The following is a 15,549-nucleotide window of genomic DNA, read 5'->3' as shown; positions in this document are numbered from 1 at the left end:
CCATTTTAGCTAGTCGGGTGTGTTTGGTATAAAATGTACTTGTTAAGCAGTGTTTTAATTGTAAGTAAAATGTGTTTTAATTAATATGAGTAAAGATCAGTGCAGATCTTTAAGACATCAAATAGGAGGGTGTTGGTTCTTTTGCAACTTCCTAACATAGCCATCACTAATGACTTCTGATTACCAGACACAAACAGCAGGCACAGGCATAAAGGCCATTTTTAATGGTCGCTTTTCAGGCAGGCAGAGATACCGCTTACCCTGCTGAGAAACACCCCATCAGGCTCTCCTGGCTGCATAATAGTGGCTTAGGGAGAAAACAGCCTTTGGGTGATTGGTGAAGTCCAAAACTTCATAATGGGATAACACAGAAGAGAAACTTTTCTCAAATCTTGCCACAGAATCCGTGAGGAAGCTGCAGAGGAGGAATGAGATGGCAACAGCTGACATTACTTGCAAAGAGAGAGTCCAGCATGACACTTTGTGGGTGTGAAAGAGCAGGACTCACTGGCTTTCTAAACATTGCTTTGCAGGCATTCAAAAAGCCTACATTTATCATTTGATTCTTGCCTATCCTAAAATATATGTTAAACGGTATTTTCATGTTAAAGTCAAAAGTCTGGATATTGACTCTTCCAGCTTGTGTGCAGCTTTATGTACCCATTTGTGTTTACATAACTATGCAACTGTGACCAGATGAAGGTCTGCAGTATTTTTTTAAACAGCCTGTAGGTTTTTATTAAAAATCATAAGACTATGTCTTGAAGTGGTTGCCTGTAATTAGGATAACTAAATTAACAACTTAGTAATTGTGGATCTCCTATATTACGATGCAAATTTTTATTAACTTTTAAGACTTTATAGCTAGAGATTAGAAAAATTTCAGTGAGGAATAGAAGCGCCTTATTTATTTTCTGGTAATGTTGTCACAAACTCCTGCAAAATTTCAGGTTAATTTCCAGCTGATACAGAGCTTTTTCTGTTTGTTACTGGTCACTAACAGAATCTTTTCCTCTATCCTTCCACTGCAAGCTTTTGAAAATAGACCGTGCAATTCCTGTAACAGGAAACCTGCTACACTGTAGGTCCTCTGGGGTACTGTGTTGGAGGTGGCATTTCTGTAGACTTGTGTTTTGGTTCATTATACACTTTGTTGATGAGTCCCTAGATACTACCCATTTATCATTAGATATCTGTGAATTCAAAGTGAGGATAACAACTTCCCAAAATATTTTCCTGTATGTCCAAAATACAGTACATAATTTTAAGTTCATACAGGATCTTAAAGCAAAAGAAAAATATTAATAAAAGGTCTAGGTGAAGTAAATAAAGATAACCACACCTCATATACTCAGGCGCGTCATGTGATGGTTGGATGACATTTGTTGAAAGGGTAACCAGCCACTCTGGCAGGACGACAGGTGTTGGAATCTGTCTTTCCAAGGGACTTAAATATTGTAGGAAGCGTTTTGTCTTGTTTGATATTGGCAGCTTTAATTAGTCCTGGTGGGAACAGGATGACAATATTTACCCATTTTGACATTTGACTAGTGTAGTTCTGCATCTTTTTCAGACCCCTGTTTGCATGTATGCATATAGTTTTCATAACTTTCCCTCCTGGATTTGCTCTGTGGATGGACCTGTTGATGTTAAACATACAGTCTTTGGCCTTGTGGCCCAGCTTTTTCCTGCTGTTGGAGTCAGTCTGGAGTGTTGCTCTGCAGTCTTCCTTCTGGCCCCATTAATCGTGTGTGTGTGGTTGTTTTGTTGAATGTGCTGATCTATAAAATCAGGTTTGTTCTGATTTTAGGGCAGTTTCTCCTATATCCCATTACCTTTTCCTTCTTTTAGAAGCACCTACTAACTGCTTGCTTCCTTCTTTTGTGTCAGGCGCTGTCTTCAAGGTCTGAAGTTTTCTGTGCTGCATTCATGATGTCCCAAGGTCCTCATGCATACTCCGTCATTGTTTTCAGATGCAGTTCTTGTTTCCTCTGGCCGTTGTCCACCACAAACTCCAGCAGACAGTATTTTATGCACAAACATGTTCTGTCATGTACCTGCTGTAGCGTACACATGCACAAAGCTGCTGCAGCAAGGGATTTTTCAGTGGGAGAGGAAAAAAAGATGGGACTCACTCTCCTGCCTCAGCAGTTACTGGGAGCAGTGGAGTGAGGCAGCCCCATGAGGAGGCCTGGGCAGGGAGCTGGGGATGACCTCCAAAGCTGGCAGGGACCCTGCCTACAGGACCCAAGCCAAGATGGAGGCAGGGACAGGGTCCATCTACAATCCTGTGATCATCAAACAAATGATAGGTGACAAGTCTGGTCCAGGATCAGGCTGGAAGGCCAAGGAGCAAGTCAAGAACGGCAGGGAATACGTCTCAGGACAGGTGTGGGTGCTCTGATCTGATCCTCAAAGAAGTCCCTTATGTCAAGGGCTGAGAGAGCCTGGCTGGGAGTCCTGGCAGTGCTGGTTAGAGCATGGGTGCCCATGGGTGTACTCAGGCTCCTTGACAGTAGTCGTGGCTATTTTCTTTTCTGAGGACTGCTAAAGTTAAAAGATAAGCTAAAAGAATATCTTTTAAGGTAACCTTTTGTCTTTTAAGAAAAAAGGTAACCTTTCTGCTAAAATTTGTTGTGCTTCAATTTCTATGGCTGGGGTTGCTTGGATGCTGACATCTCTGACCTGTTGTCCCTCATCCACTTAATTTTGCCTCAGTACTGGACTGTCCATCACTAGGCTGTCATTCTCTTTCCTTCTGCTCAACTATCACTTATAATACAACCTTTAGACAGACTGTTGTAATTACAATAGCAGCTAGAAAAGAACTAAACAACATCCTTATTCAATTCTTTCAGCAGAGCAAGGATTAGTTCATTCTTTAAGACAAGTCCCTCACAAACTCTTGTCTCACTGCCGTATTTTATTTCTCAGATTGTTTCTGTGCCAAGAAAGAAACCTTCTTCTGAGGAATATTGGAGATACCCAGTTCCCTTATTGGGGTCTTTCATGAAAGGTTAGCACTGACAAATGCTGCAAGAAGGCATGTAATGATTGTCCATGCTGCTCATTCAGCTTCTGCTCCACTCACTAGTGTGACAATACTCTTTGTGCATTTGAGAAAATTTTGGTTTGCATGTTTCGGTGGATATCCGCAGTTTTCTTTGTGTGTAACTGACAGCTGCCTGTAGGCTTACAAGGCAAGGTGAGAACATGGTCACATCAGCATTTCAAAAGGGATAGAGAGAAAGTTTTATTAGTCCTAAGTCAGTGATGCACCCTGGACACATGTGGCACAGCCTCTGATGTGACATAATTGCTTTTAGATACATCTTTATCCAGAAGTGTGTTTTCCCAAATTCACATAGTTGAAATTACAGGAAATTAGATGTCATATATCAAAATCCAATTGAACTGGCATGAATGGATTCTTCAAATGCTCTGGGTAACCTAGCACAGCCTACAACTAATAGTGAAGCCCAAGCCCTACATCTACATTCAGGCAGTCTACTGACAGTTGTCTACTAGGATACAGATCACTGGGATACTAAGGCACTGGGTGTGCTCAGATAGGAAAGTCAGCTGAATACTTTTGGGTTCATTTCTAAACATTGATTTTGGCTTTGAGTATAACTTCAAGATGTTTTAGAGGACAGTACTGGCTTATCCAGTGAGATCCAAAACATTATTCTCTCTATGCCTTCCTGGATAGGGCAAATAAGAAAGAAAAATGGTCTAGAGCACCAGGGACTGTTCCATGGAGGTTTCTGTGCCCTGCTTCCCTCACTGAAGAGCAATCAAAAAAACCCCAAACAACACTTTAAGCATCATCTGATTTCAGCAGTGAACTGTTGGTCCATAAATACTGGTTCTTTTATCAGGTAGCACCTAACCTACAACATGAACTGGTCAAGTTGGTGTGTCTTTTGATACTTTCATTCCAAAAGACTGGTTTACTCACTGGAAAATTCTGGACTTGTTTCTTAGTTTGTCATCATGTGACATACCTGTGCTAAATTGTAGATGTATTTGTCAGTACATCTATGCCACAGACACAGTCTCTCCCTTCTTTTCCAGCATGAAAATTTTGTTTTCTTTTTTCTTGGTACCTCTTGTGTTTCCTTATTGTTAATAATACCTATTTTACTTTTCATGACAGTTAAAAGGATATCTCAGCTTGCTAAGTGGTAGAGAATGAAACCTCTGCTTATTTACAGACTCACGTAATCAGATTTGTTTTGTTGTATAAGCACATCCTTTTTTAAAGTACATTACTAGACTGCACTGTTTCCCCTTTCTTTATCATTGATTGAATTGGTTATTTAGTGACAAATATCATAATGATTCTACTGATGTTTATGGAATTGCAAAGGAGTATTCAATTTTTTTACTGCCTTAGAAAAGGCTTTATTTTAGTTTTACTCTGCACACATTTCTTGGTAAACTGAACAAGAAAAAAAGAAAACAGTAGGAAATCATTAGTTAGTACTGATAGGTCAATGCAGTGAGATTATTCCTATAGACTCTAGACTTGCTGTGTGTTTAAAGATAAAAGGTAATATTATTTCATGTTTTTTTCATGGTCTTACTATCCAAACAGAACATATTTTTGTAAATAGGGCAATTTTTTGCTGAATGGGGCTGCAAACGCTCTCAGAAGTTGCAGCTATAGAAATGTTTAGGTACTGGCATAAGATTTTGTACAGGTTTTCAAAAAATTGGGAACCAACCCACCGTTCTGCAACTAAAATGAGTATGGTTATCTATATATTTTTATTTCATCTCAATTATCATATCATTGAAGTATCTGCCAACAGAATACCTGTTTCCGGCAGGTGGAAAATTATTCTCTGTATAAAACCACATCATGGTTTTCCTCCTGTGGAATCCTTTGACAGTGAGAGGAAACTGTAATATTGTCATTAAAAAATGTTCCCACAATTCAACAGTGGATTTACCCGTTTCCATTCAATTTTCTAAAACTGTGGCCTTACTGAAAATTACATTTGAATTGCCAAAAGGTGCCAAACATCAAAAGACATGCAGTGGTGGTATTCAGGAGCAGGTATTCTTTTTTCTTTTTGGAACAGTCATCTTTGAGAATTTGTAGTTTTTATCAATGAAAATACGCATTTTCTTGTTTTCTTGCATGGGGTCTGACATAATACTTCTTAAAAAAAATTAAGCTTTACTGGAGACTACATTTGTCCTGTAAATTTGCCCGTGATAAACATTTTTTTGACCTATTATTTGGTTGTAGATTGGTCTATGAAAAACCACTGCGGAAAAAATCCACTATTGGAAACAGTGATGTTGTAGCATTTCTTCTAAACAGAAGCATGTTTAATGGTCAATAAAATGAACTCTTGGCAGTCATTCAATTTGATGATTAAAGAATTCCTGCCTTTACAATAACAATGTTATAATAGAAAATAGCATTAGGAAACTGACTGCACTGATTGGTTTGCAATGAGTCATAGCTATGCAATTATGGCTCTGTAATTGCCCAGGCATGACATCATAAAGCAAACTGTCACAATACAGGCTTAAAAATTATTTTAAAAAATTATGGTTGGTTAGCCTAAAAAAGGCCAGTATCCTGAGATTATGCTGTGTGTTGCATGTCTTTTGCATGGTTAGATATATCTATTGGCAGGTAAAGTTTCCATTGTAAGCCTTTGTGGGTCATTTTGCTGAAATCAATTTTACTGAAGTGAAAAAATAAAATAAAATGAAATGAAGAAAAATCAATGGATGGGAGACCTGTGTGGTCTTCTCTGAGGGCAAAATGTTTTCTGTGGGTCTAGCTTTTATCTGCTTTCCATCAAAGACCATGAAAGTCTGAAGTTTGTGGCTGGCTTTAGCTGACTGGTTTTGCCATTGCTCTGCAATCTGAGAGCTCGGAGCACTGGCAGATTTAATGTTTGATGACATCTTCCAATGTACTGCTGAATTCCTAGACTGGGCTTCTAATTGACAAACTATGGTGCCCAAAATTCTTACCCTCCTGTTGACTAAATCTGAAGGTGACAAATAGCAATAATTGCTTCACGCTTCACCAGCTTTCAAGTGTTTGACTGTTCCCTGAATGTGTCCTTTGACATTATAAAAAAAGAAATGTGTTTTTTTCCTCCACAAACAACAAAAAGAAATATAAGAATAAAGGAACACACCATTATCTCTTAACTCCTCTGCCAGTCTTCAATGCAGAACTTCTGCTTGACCCACTGTAATCTCTTGCCTGCCTGTCTTCTTGTTTTAAGAAAATACAGCTTCACACTGATGATCAGATGCATTTCATATAGACATAGATATCAGCATTAGAACCTGGTTTCTTTTTGTTCTTCTAGCCTGTTCTGAGAAGCTTCATAGTTTTTCATGTATTCAATCCCTGAAATTTTTATAGGTATCCTAAAGCTATTTTTAGTGGACACTAGCCAGTGACAAGTCAAAGGAATATGAATACCAGAGGCCACATAAGAAATACCTAAGATTTACTTTAATTGCCCTCTCCTGTCATTGTTTGAGGTAAAATGGTAGCACTGCACTTTTTTCTAAATTCAAAGGCACCAAAATTCAAAGGGAATCAATTTCTTAATCCATAGCATGATTTTGAGGAGAAGAAATAGTTTTCAGTTTAGCCCAAGTATGGAAGTGAATCTGTTAAAGTTTTCCAGAAAAAATGTAAGAGAGACAGACCACAGCAAAATCTCAATACTCTGCACTAAAATCTCAGCAATATGAGGGTAAGGTATACTGAGTTTAATATCATGCATGAGTGTCTTAACCACCAGGCTATGTATCCTGTGTCTCTTTCTAATCACTTAATCTACTAGTATAATTCAACATGAGCTGGGGCAGAGTTTGTGCTGTTCTCATTCTCTAGTTTTGACTCTGCTTATGAGAATTTTTTTCCAACAAAGTGTTCAATTCCTAGCAAAATTCTTTAGAAGAAAAATGAAACTAGGAAAAATCTTGGCCATCCCTCATCAGCACCTTTTTCAGTGCTTATCTCCAGCATCCAAAATGACCCCTTCAGGTTTGATCAAACAGCACTGATTTTTTCACTCTTCCTAGATCCAAAAAAGTCTGAGAGAAAATGTTGCTCTGGACGTTTTGTGATGAAAGGGTAGGACAGTAAAAGAAGTCAGCTGGTTTTGTTCCATTTTCTTTGCTGTTTCTTTTTTCTTCTTTTGTTCCATTTTCTTTCCATTAACTGGCTTCATAAACAGGATGCAAAACAGGATCCAAGCTTTGTTCCCTGCTTGGTACTGAGAAGAGGAAACATGAAATGCTGGGACCAATGACCACATGTCTTTTCATGCAGTGTCTTTGTCAGGAGCAGGTGAGAAGAGACAGTGATGGGAGGAAAGCATTATATCATACTAGTGAGGTAGATTTCACAGGGCTAGTGAGCCTTGGAGCCCCAAATCTCTCACTTTCAGTCCTAATTAACAGCCCAGGCTTCTGAATTATGGCATTTGTCCTTAGAAACTGTAATTCTGATACTAAAACCTTTACCTCAGGCTACATGAACCTGTCAAAAGGTTGCAGTCGAATTTCTGCTTGTCTACAGGCAAAGAGGTGTACATATGTGCTTACACTGTTGAGATTGTCATGTATTTCCTAGTTGGAAAAGCATATCACCACAGAGCATGCCCACCTTTGTCAGAAAATTTTTCCTTCCTCCTTTCAGTGGTTAGTGAGATACCTGCTCTGAGGAATGAAAGTTCATCCCTGCTCTACCGGGACGATATTTTTATCACAGCCCTCCAAGTAACCTATCCCTTTTTTATGCTTTAGCCTTGGTTCATTAGCTTTTCACCTGGGGAATGTAGTAAACAGAGAAAGATCAATTCTGACTCAATCCAGCTCTCTAAACTTTCTGGAGTTCTTGTTCAACACTGAAACCATGACCCTGGAGATTCCTCTTTCATAGAGAATATATATTAACTTTGTCAGTCAGTCTGATTAAATCTCTCTCCCTTTCATGTCTTCCAGGCTCTTTTTAGCCCCTTTTTATGCCAGGCCTTACTGAAATGAGATATAACAGAACCACACCAGTTTTAACCTTAGGAGATAACTGCAGATATTACTTGATTGATGACTACTCTATCTTCCATCTGAATTTGCATTTACTTCTGTCACCTCTCCTTTCCCTGAAACTGGTGCTATGCCCAAGAAAGAAAAGGGAGACAGTGATTAGATCCCACTAAAATTTCACATTGTGCTCCTCTGTAGCAATATAAACTAAAGCATCCCTTACTCTGAAGTATAAACTACCTGGGGCAGTGAGTTCTATGATTTCAAGGGAAGTCAGAATAAGACCACACACAGGACCTTCAAGACCAGAGGTAATTAAAGCTTCTTCCAGTTACAGAACATCAGAATGGAATTTGTAAAACCCTCAGAGCAGAGCAATAACCTTTTCTCACATTGCTTTATAACCTATTTCACATAAAAAAGACACAAGACAAAAAAATCCAACACAACAATGATAGCAAAGCTTCCTCAAAAAATATTTAAATCTGTTTAAACTTGTAAAACTTGTAGGCAAAAAAAAAAAAAAAAAAAAATAGAAAAATTAATTCCATGTATAGAACAAAGTTATCTTCTAAATGGCAATAGCCTATCTTCTGACATAAGGAATGTCACCTTACGTTGTGACAGAACACATAGTCCTAGGCCATATTCCTCATGTTTGTAGATGACAGGCAAGGTTTGAATACACTAGTTTGGATATCAGTATAGCATAGCCTGGGTTAATTAGCCCTTGCAAAGTCACACCACAATAGTACTTTGTATCTCCTAGAACCTTATCTAGCTCCGAGATTTTTACACGGTGGTGTATTGCACCATTCAGATAAACCCCTAACATATAGGTGCTAGTTACTTATTACATAGCAAAGCTTCTGGGAGTTCTATACTGATCTAAGCATCATTGGGTTTTGACCTCATAGAAATGGCCAAACTTTGCAATCTGCTTCTGAATCCTCTGTATTATAAATTCAATTCATGTGTAAATAGAGACTCTGAACCACAGCTTATGTATTAGAAAATCCTTTGTGAATGTGAACACATGCAAGCTGCAGAAAGTCTTTGGCTCTTTCTTATAAGAGGAGTTCTGTGCTCCAGAGACTGATTTTAATCTGAATATAATACTGTGTTTTGGGATTTCTTCTATAAACAGGTGCGTTTATGTAAGACACCTGACACCTGGGTCCTATCAGTTCCACCCTTCCTTCAACATTCATTTAAAATGTAAAAAATATGCCAAAATAGAAAACAAAGTTGGAAGGCCACACCCTCTAAGCTTATCTGATAGCAATTACCCACAGGTTTAGAAGCATGATGGAATACCAGGTGAATATTGTTGTATTTTCTCTGAACTGATGGAAATAACATAGGGGATGCACAAGAGGAAAACCTGGTCAATGGGTTCTGCACCACTAGCAAACCTGCATTAGAGGACATGGTGATGGCTATTTTGCTAGAGATGGTACTTTTACACCCCATAACTCGTTCTATAAGTAGATGCACACAACTGCTATAGCAGAAGAGGCCAGTAGGTCTATCCCGTTGACCCTATCTCTACCAGAGGTCAGTGCTAAAAGATTTGAAGGAGGTAATAAAGCCTACATTATGTACTTGATTTTGCAATAATACACTATAGGGATAAATTTCTTCGTGATTCCAGCTGGTGATCAGTGTAAGTCCTGAAACTATGTCTGTGGATACACTTACCTTTTTTTTCTTATTATTGATGACATCTAATTATTAGAAAGCAAACACATCCAGTAACATTAAAAACAACTCTGAAGCACTATACAGCTCGTCTTGGAAAATTGTGTGGAGACTTTTTTTTTTAAATAATATTACAGATGGCACTAGTTTTGAATTTTCACAACTTAAAGGCTGTTTTAATAAACATGTAATGCCAAGTCAGTGCCTGAAAGAGCAGGTATAGCTTTTCATTTGCTTCTTCTGTATCTTAATCATGATCCTTAGCCAGACATATGAGCTATTGTGTATAATACTGTGAAGGAAGGAAGACAAAACACTGTGAATTACAGTTGATAAACCTGTATTTACAATATAATACAAATTATTTATTCTCTTCTCACAGGATGGAAGTGTTAATACTGTGAAATTCTGTGTAGTATTGATGTTTCCTAATGAAGGCTTTATTATGTATTAGCAATGTGGTATGTCGTGAGTCATCAGTAAATAAGTTATGTCACCACTGTATTCATTAATCTTATGACCCAGCACTTCATTCCATTGTAACTTAGCTTTAATTGTTCCCTAAGTGACCAAAAAATGTGATAGCTCACAGAACGTTCTATTAAGCAAAAGATGAACCAAATAATACTGGAAATTTGGAGACACTTTAAGATTGGTACTGTCTCCTGGAAGTAATATCAGGTGTATATTGTATTAAAACATTTATTTACAGAATCCTTATTTTTCTTCCACTTTATCCTCACTCCCACTTTTCCTAAGGGAACTGGTGTGTGTTTATGCAGGACATTATGAAATGTCATACAGAATGCATTTTTCCAGTGCCTTCCCCCTTATTTTTCTTTTTTCTTTTTCTTTTTTTGTTTTAAATTAGCTTCCCAAGGAAGGTCTTCATACTTGAAATAACTTGGAAAAAGGGGTTATAGATTAAATGTTTGGAAGAAGAGCCAATGAATCTGTCTGAATTCCCAAAACTGGAAAAGCAGTGACAGCTGCAATGCTTATATTGGTGAGTTAACACTCTCCACCATTATTCTACTTACTGGAGTCTATCCATATTATTTACTTAGCATAAAATATGGTGCTAATAGGCAGTCTGGTGAGACTAGCATCAGAGCACAAGAGACCACTTAACAGGGAAGCGTGGGTGTAGAAGTAGTGCAAGTGGATGTGTGTTAGGATTTATTTTCTAGGCTTGTATAAGCATTTCAGACCTCAACATGAACTATAACCCTGGAAAAATGGAGGGAATTTTTTCATTTTATCTTATAAAAGTGGTCAGTGAAAAGGTAGGACAGATAACAGTATCAGAAACACTGTAACAACTGATAAATCTGTTTTGATTACTTTGCTTTAGAGCAGGAAGGATTTTAATTTTTTTTAATTAAACAATCTGATTTTAAGATGAGAAATAGAAGATGAAACAGTTTTTTATGTTATTGAACTAAGTAATCTACCACTAACCTATAATTTGGGAATGTGAAAAAATATTTTATTTTCAGAAATTTAACCAGAAGGATGTTTTAACCTCAGAAATAGGTTTAACCAGAGGAAAATAGTTCCACTTAATAAGAAGAGAGAAACTGTTCAGACTCGAGGACAAAATTCCACCCTAAGAACTGAATGAAAGTTACTAACAGTAGTATACATGAACTAGAAAATGGCATTATCTTCAGTGGCAGTTCTGTAGCTGCCTTACTTTTGCACATGAAGATTTTATGTCTGCATTGAAGAAAAAAACATTCCATAAGCTGAACAGATAGACTCTGAATATACTTGTGCTTAAGAGGCTGACAGCTTTTCATTGGTCATATTTATAACTCTGCAATAGTTTAATGTATACAGTTGAAATATTTTATTTGGGCTGGATTGTGGAGAAAGATGTAATGTAATCCTAGCAATGCTAATAACCGGTTTAGACTGGGAAAGTATGTAACAAATACTGATGTTTTACAATAAAAATCTCAGACTAGTTATTGGGGGTGAGGTGAGTGCATGTAGACTGTCAAGAGATTTAAAAAGCAATAGATTGTCTTTAGAGTTTAGTACAACAATTAGGAGCAAAATATAAACCTTTAGCAACAATGCATGACAAAAAGGAGAACATGAACGGCAGGCCCCATGCAGTACTCTAACAAGTAAAGACTTTTGTCAGGGAGGCAGAGTGGCGTTAAATTAGCACTCCCACCCTTTTACCCTGGAGGAGCTTGTGCAAAAAAAATCCCCATGTAACTCACACAAAATCCCATCTTCTGAAATCAGCCCACCTTAGAAAGGACAAGAAAATTTTTCAGTTGACATGAAAGTTTGTGCGAATTTGAAAGTAGGATTTGAACAACTAGCCACTGAAAGGTAAGCTGTAAAAGTGAAGTGTTAACAGAGTACAAGTACCTAACTTTAAGGAGTGAAAACCTTTATTTCTTGTGTAGTAGCTCTGACCAAAGCCACGGAAGAATTAGTCCAGGACCAAGGATGCAAAGATGTTAATTTGTGACAACTCCTAGCTGAGTGTTTGAGACTTGATCATTACGTGGAATACAGACAAACTGAAGCTGTCAAAAATTAATGTCCCTTATGTCAGATGTTTACTGGATAAAGCTATTCTCAAATAAACAGCGTTTTTAAAGATATGCCCACATCAAAGGATGTTGTGGGAGTCCGTTAAAGTCTGATGACAGCTAGTTGTCATGCCAGATTCAGATCTATCAAAAGTCTGTGAATAGTAATTGTTCAACAAAACTATTTTTTGTTAGAAAATGCCAGTTCATTGCAGTACCAGCTTTCCTTAGAAACATGGGCTTTAACCAAACCTGCCAGGCTTTCCTGGTTCTCATATGGTGAGATGAGGCTCTTGCTAGAGAGGACCCAGCCTCTACCTGTCTTGACATCATGTGGGGCTCCCAGCACCCTAAACTTAGGCAGATCCATCCTTCACTGATCCCTGACAGATAGCTCAGGTGGAGGCCAAGGGAAAAAGCCTTATCTTAAAAGCAGATCCCAAATAAAGGGGTGGTCAGGTATTGCTGAGGCTTGTTGTAGCTTTCTTCACATCAGCTGTCCCCAAGGTGACCCATTGCACTCTCTTTGAGGTGGCCTGGGACCTACAGCCAAACCCCTAGGAGCAGGCTGGGGTGGAAGGTGCATGCAGGGCCCTGATCCATGTCCAGCTGAAATGCAGGAGACACAATTTTAAGTAGAATACAGGTTTGAACCTAGACTTTCTTAGAAAAGTTCCCCAGTCACTAGGCTTTTCATGATTGTGGGATTAGTCTACTTATTTATCAAAAACTTTATGAAATTCTACAACACTCTAGTAAAATAAAGAAGGTTTTTTGTAGGAGATATACCTCTGTAATGAAATAGTAAATATTGTCTTCTACTCGGCCTTAACTGAACCCTGAGACAGTTAACACACAAGATGTGTCAGGGTACTGACCATCAGTTCAGGAGCTGCCATTTGAAGAAGTAAAGAACAAGGAGTATCTTCAGGCAACAGAGGAGCTACAACTAGGCTGTGATGCTTCAAAAGGAAACCCAGAAAGAGTAATGCTGCAAATCCAGCATCATATTGGGTATACAGTCTTAATATAAAAGGAAATTGTATAAACTTAGCTAGAAAAGGTTTTTGATCTGGGAGTCGAACAACGTGACCGTGTAACTTGCTTCTTTGGGTATAAGATGTATATGAAGTTCAACAAGTACAAAGAACTTGTTGGAAGCTTGCTGGAAGAAGCCACTCTTGTGTTCACCTCCAAAACTACAAAATGTGCTGGCACTCTAGTGCTGTGATGTTAAAAAGAGAATAAATTTTTTGATAAGCCACTGCTGAAAGCAGATACACTTAGTAGAGTACACTTTTCAGGGTACAACACCAGTATTTTCTAAGAACTGGAAAAAGAGTCTATCAGCGCACCATAGTCCCTTTCTGTTTCTGAAAAAGATGTCCAATACAGTCTAGCAATACACGAAACAGAATTTGCTGGCTATCTTCCAAGAAGCAGTTGATGCTCTGGGCTGTCAGGTTGCAAGAAGCTAGTACTAAAAGTACTATTAGAAGACTGTGGACTCTATGCTTAAGTGTTAAGCGTGCAAAAAATATGGCAAACTTATAGCAGAGAGTGAGTCAGGTCAGTTTATTTTAATAACAGGATAGTCACAACCAATTGCTACTTTTATTTCAGGGAAGATAATTTGGCAAGGAATGTGATCAGGAAATTGAAGGCATGCTATCTTCAGATAATGAGCCACAGTACACTTCAGGAGAATTCAGACAACTGACTGCCAAATAACAGGTGAGCAGAGCCAGCACTAAGGAAACAAAGAAAGTGATGGAGAAGGTGAAACAAGTGGGGATGATGTTACCTGGCAATGTTTAACCATTGCAACCCTCCCTTCCGTGCTCCTTCTGAATATGGAAATTTAGAGCAAAGATCGAGAAGGTGAAACACTAAATTATACTTCTCATGCAGACTGTCTCATACATATTTACTTTTCTTCAACACAAAGAATAATGAACAGCAGAAGCAGCTGAGGAATTACATGTAAATAGACTACTCAATACTGCAGAAGAGCTAGCTATCCATGTCCAGGACTTACAAGTGAGCAGGCCTCAGCACAGTTAAAAACAACTGCAAAAGCAATTTGAAAAGGTAAAACTCCATACCACATGGACCATTGACCACAGCAGATCTCTATCGGCCATCAGAGCTCAGATCAATTCTGAAAAAATTTTTGAACAGCTATATAGAAAGTGGACATATACAGCATGCCGACATCAACAAACAAACAGCCCGTAACTTAAAGGGCTTATACATGCTGCCTCAGGTATCATTGCCTTATCCAAGACAAAAGAGTCAGGAACTATGTGAAGAACAGGCCAGGCATCATGCAAGGCTGGAATGCCACAAAAGTCCCTTACCAATAGCAGAAACAACAAGTGGCATTCTGGTCATGTTTAAGGGTATGAGTCCCAGCAGACTTCAAATCACTATGTCAGAGTTTGGGTTTGGATATTGTTTTAACTGCTACAGTAGTGTTTAATTGACAGTGACTGTTTTACATCTAGTGAAATTTCATGTGAAATTCCAGTGAATTTCTCTTTCACATTCTTATTTGGAAGCAAAAAACCCCTGAAAACCTCAGTGCCTGGGTTACCAGACCTTGGTTCCTATGTCAGCTATGTACTGAAAACTCGAAATCCCCTTTAAAAATCTGGAACCTTTCCCCTGAAGTAACCGTGGTGCCACTGAAGTCAGAAAATGTTTGTATAAAAGACTTAACAGGAGCAAAAATTACCTAGAAGTGAAAAGTGAAAACAACAACTGGAGGATGTTCAGGGTATCTCCACCTGCTGGCAGATGTGCCACAAAACTCGGGGTGACCTTTAATCACCTAGAGCTGTAGCTGGAGGCAAAAGAAAAAAACAAAACCAAACTGAGAACACAAGCTTGATCCTGATTATTGACGATCAAGGCAACTCAGTACAAAGCAGTATCAATAAAATGTCCCTAAATCTTGCTTCCAAGTTCAGGTCTGTCTCTCTCTGACTCCTGAAAAGGCACAGCAAAGCAGAGAGATTCAATCAAATGATTTTTTGGGCTACTTTTGTATGTGTTGCCAGAGAGTTTTCATTGCCAAAAAGAGTAGACCCCCTACTTTGTTAAATCTTGGTGGTAAAACTTTTGCTGTTTTTTAATCACTTTTTTTAAATTAATGGTCTTAAATACAGCTAATACTCATTGTTCTTTTGAAAACACAAAGTCCTCTGGAGGAACAATGGGAGTACTGAATCCAGTATTATGGAAAAGC

General features: G+C 38.3%; 1 long non-coding RNA gene across 1 annotated transcript in view; it reads left to right on the top strand.

Annotated features, from left to right (window-relative positions):
* Positions 1–894: 894 nt before the first annotated feature.
* The window catches only part of LOC308064895, a 32,579-nt gene continuing 17,924 nt past the window's right edge, over positions 895–15,549 (top strand). Inside the window, exon 1 of the long non-coding RNA XR_013928587.1 lies at positions 895–14,033. This is a non-coding gene — a long non-coding RNA (uncharacterized lncRNA). The remainder of the gene's footprint in view (positions 14,034–15,549) is intronic.

This window comes from Falco punctatus (assembly GCF_963210335.1).
Source record: "Falco punctatus genome assembly, chromosome: 5".
NCBI classification, from domain to species: Eukaryota; Metazoa; Chordata; class Aves; order Falconiformes; family Falconidae; genus Falco; species Falco punctatus.
The sequence above is the reverse complement of the archived record's forward strand: the minus strand, read 5'-3'. Positions and strand labels throughout refer to the sequence as shown.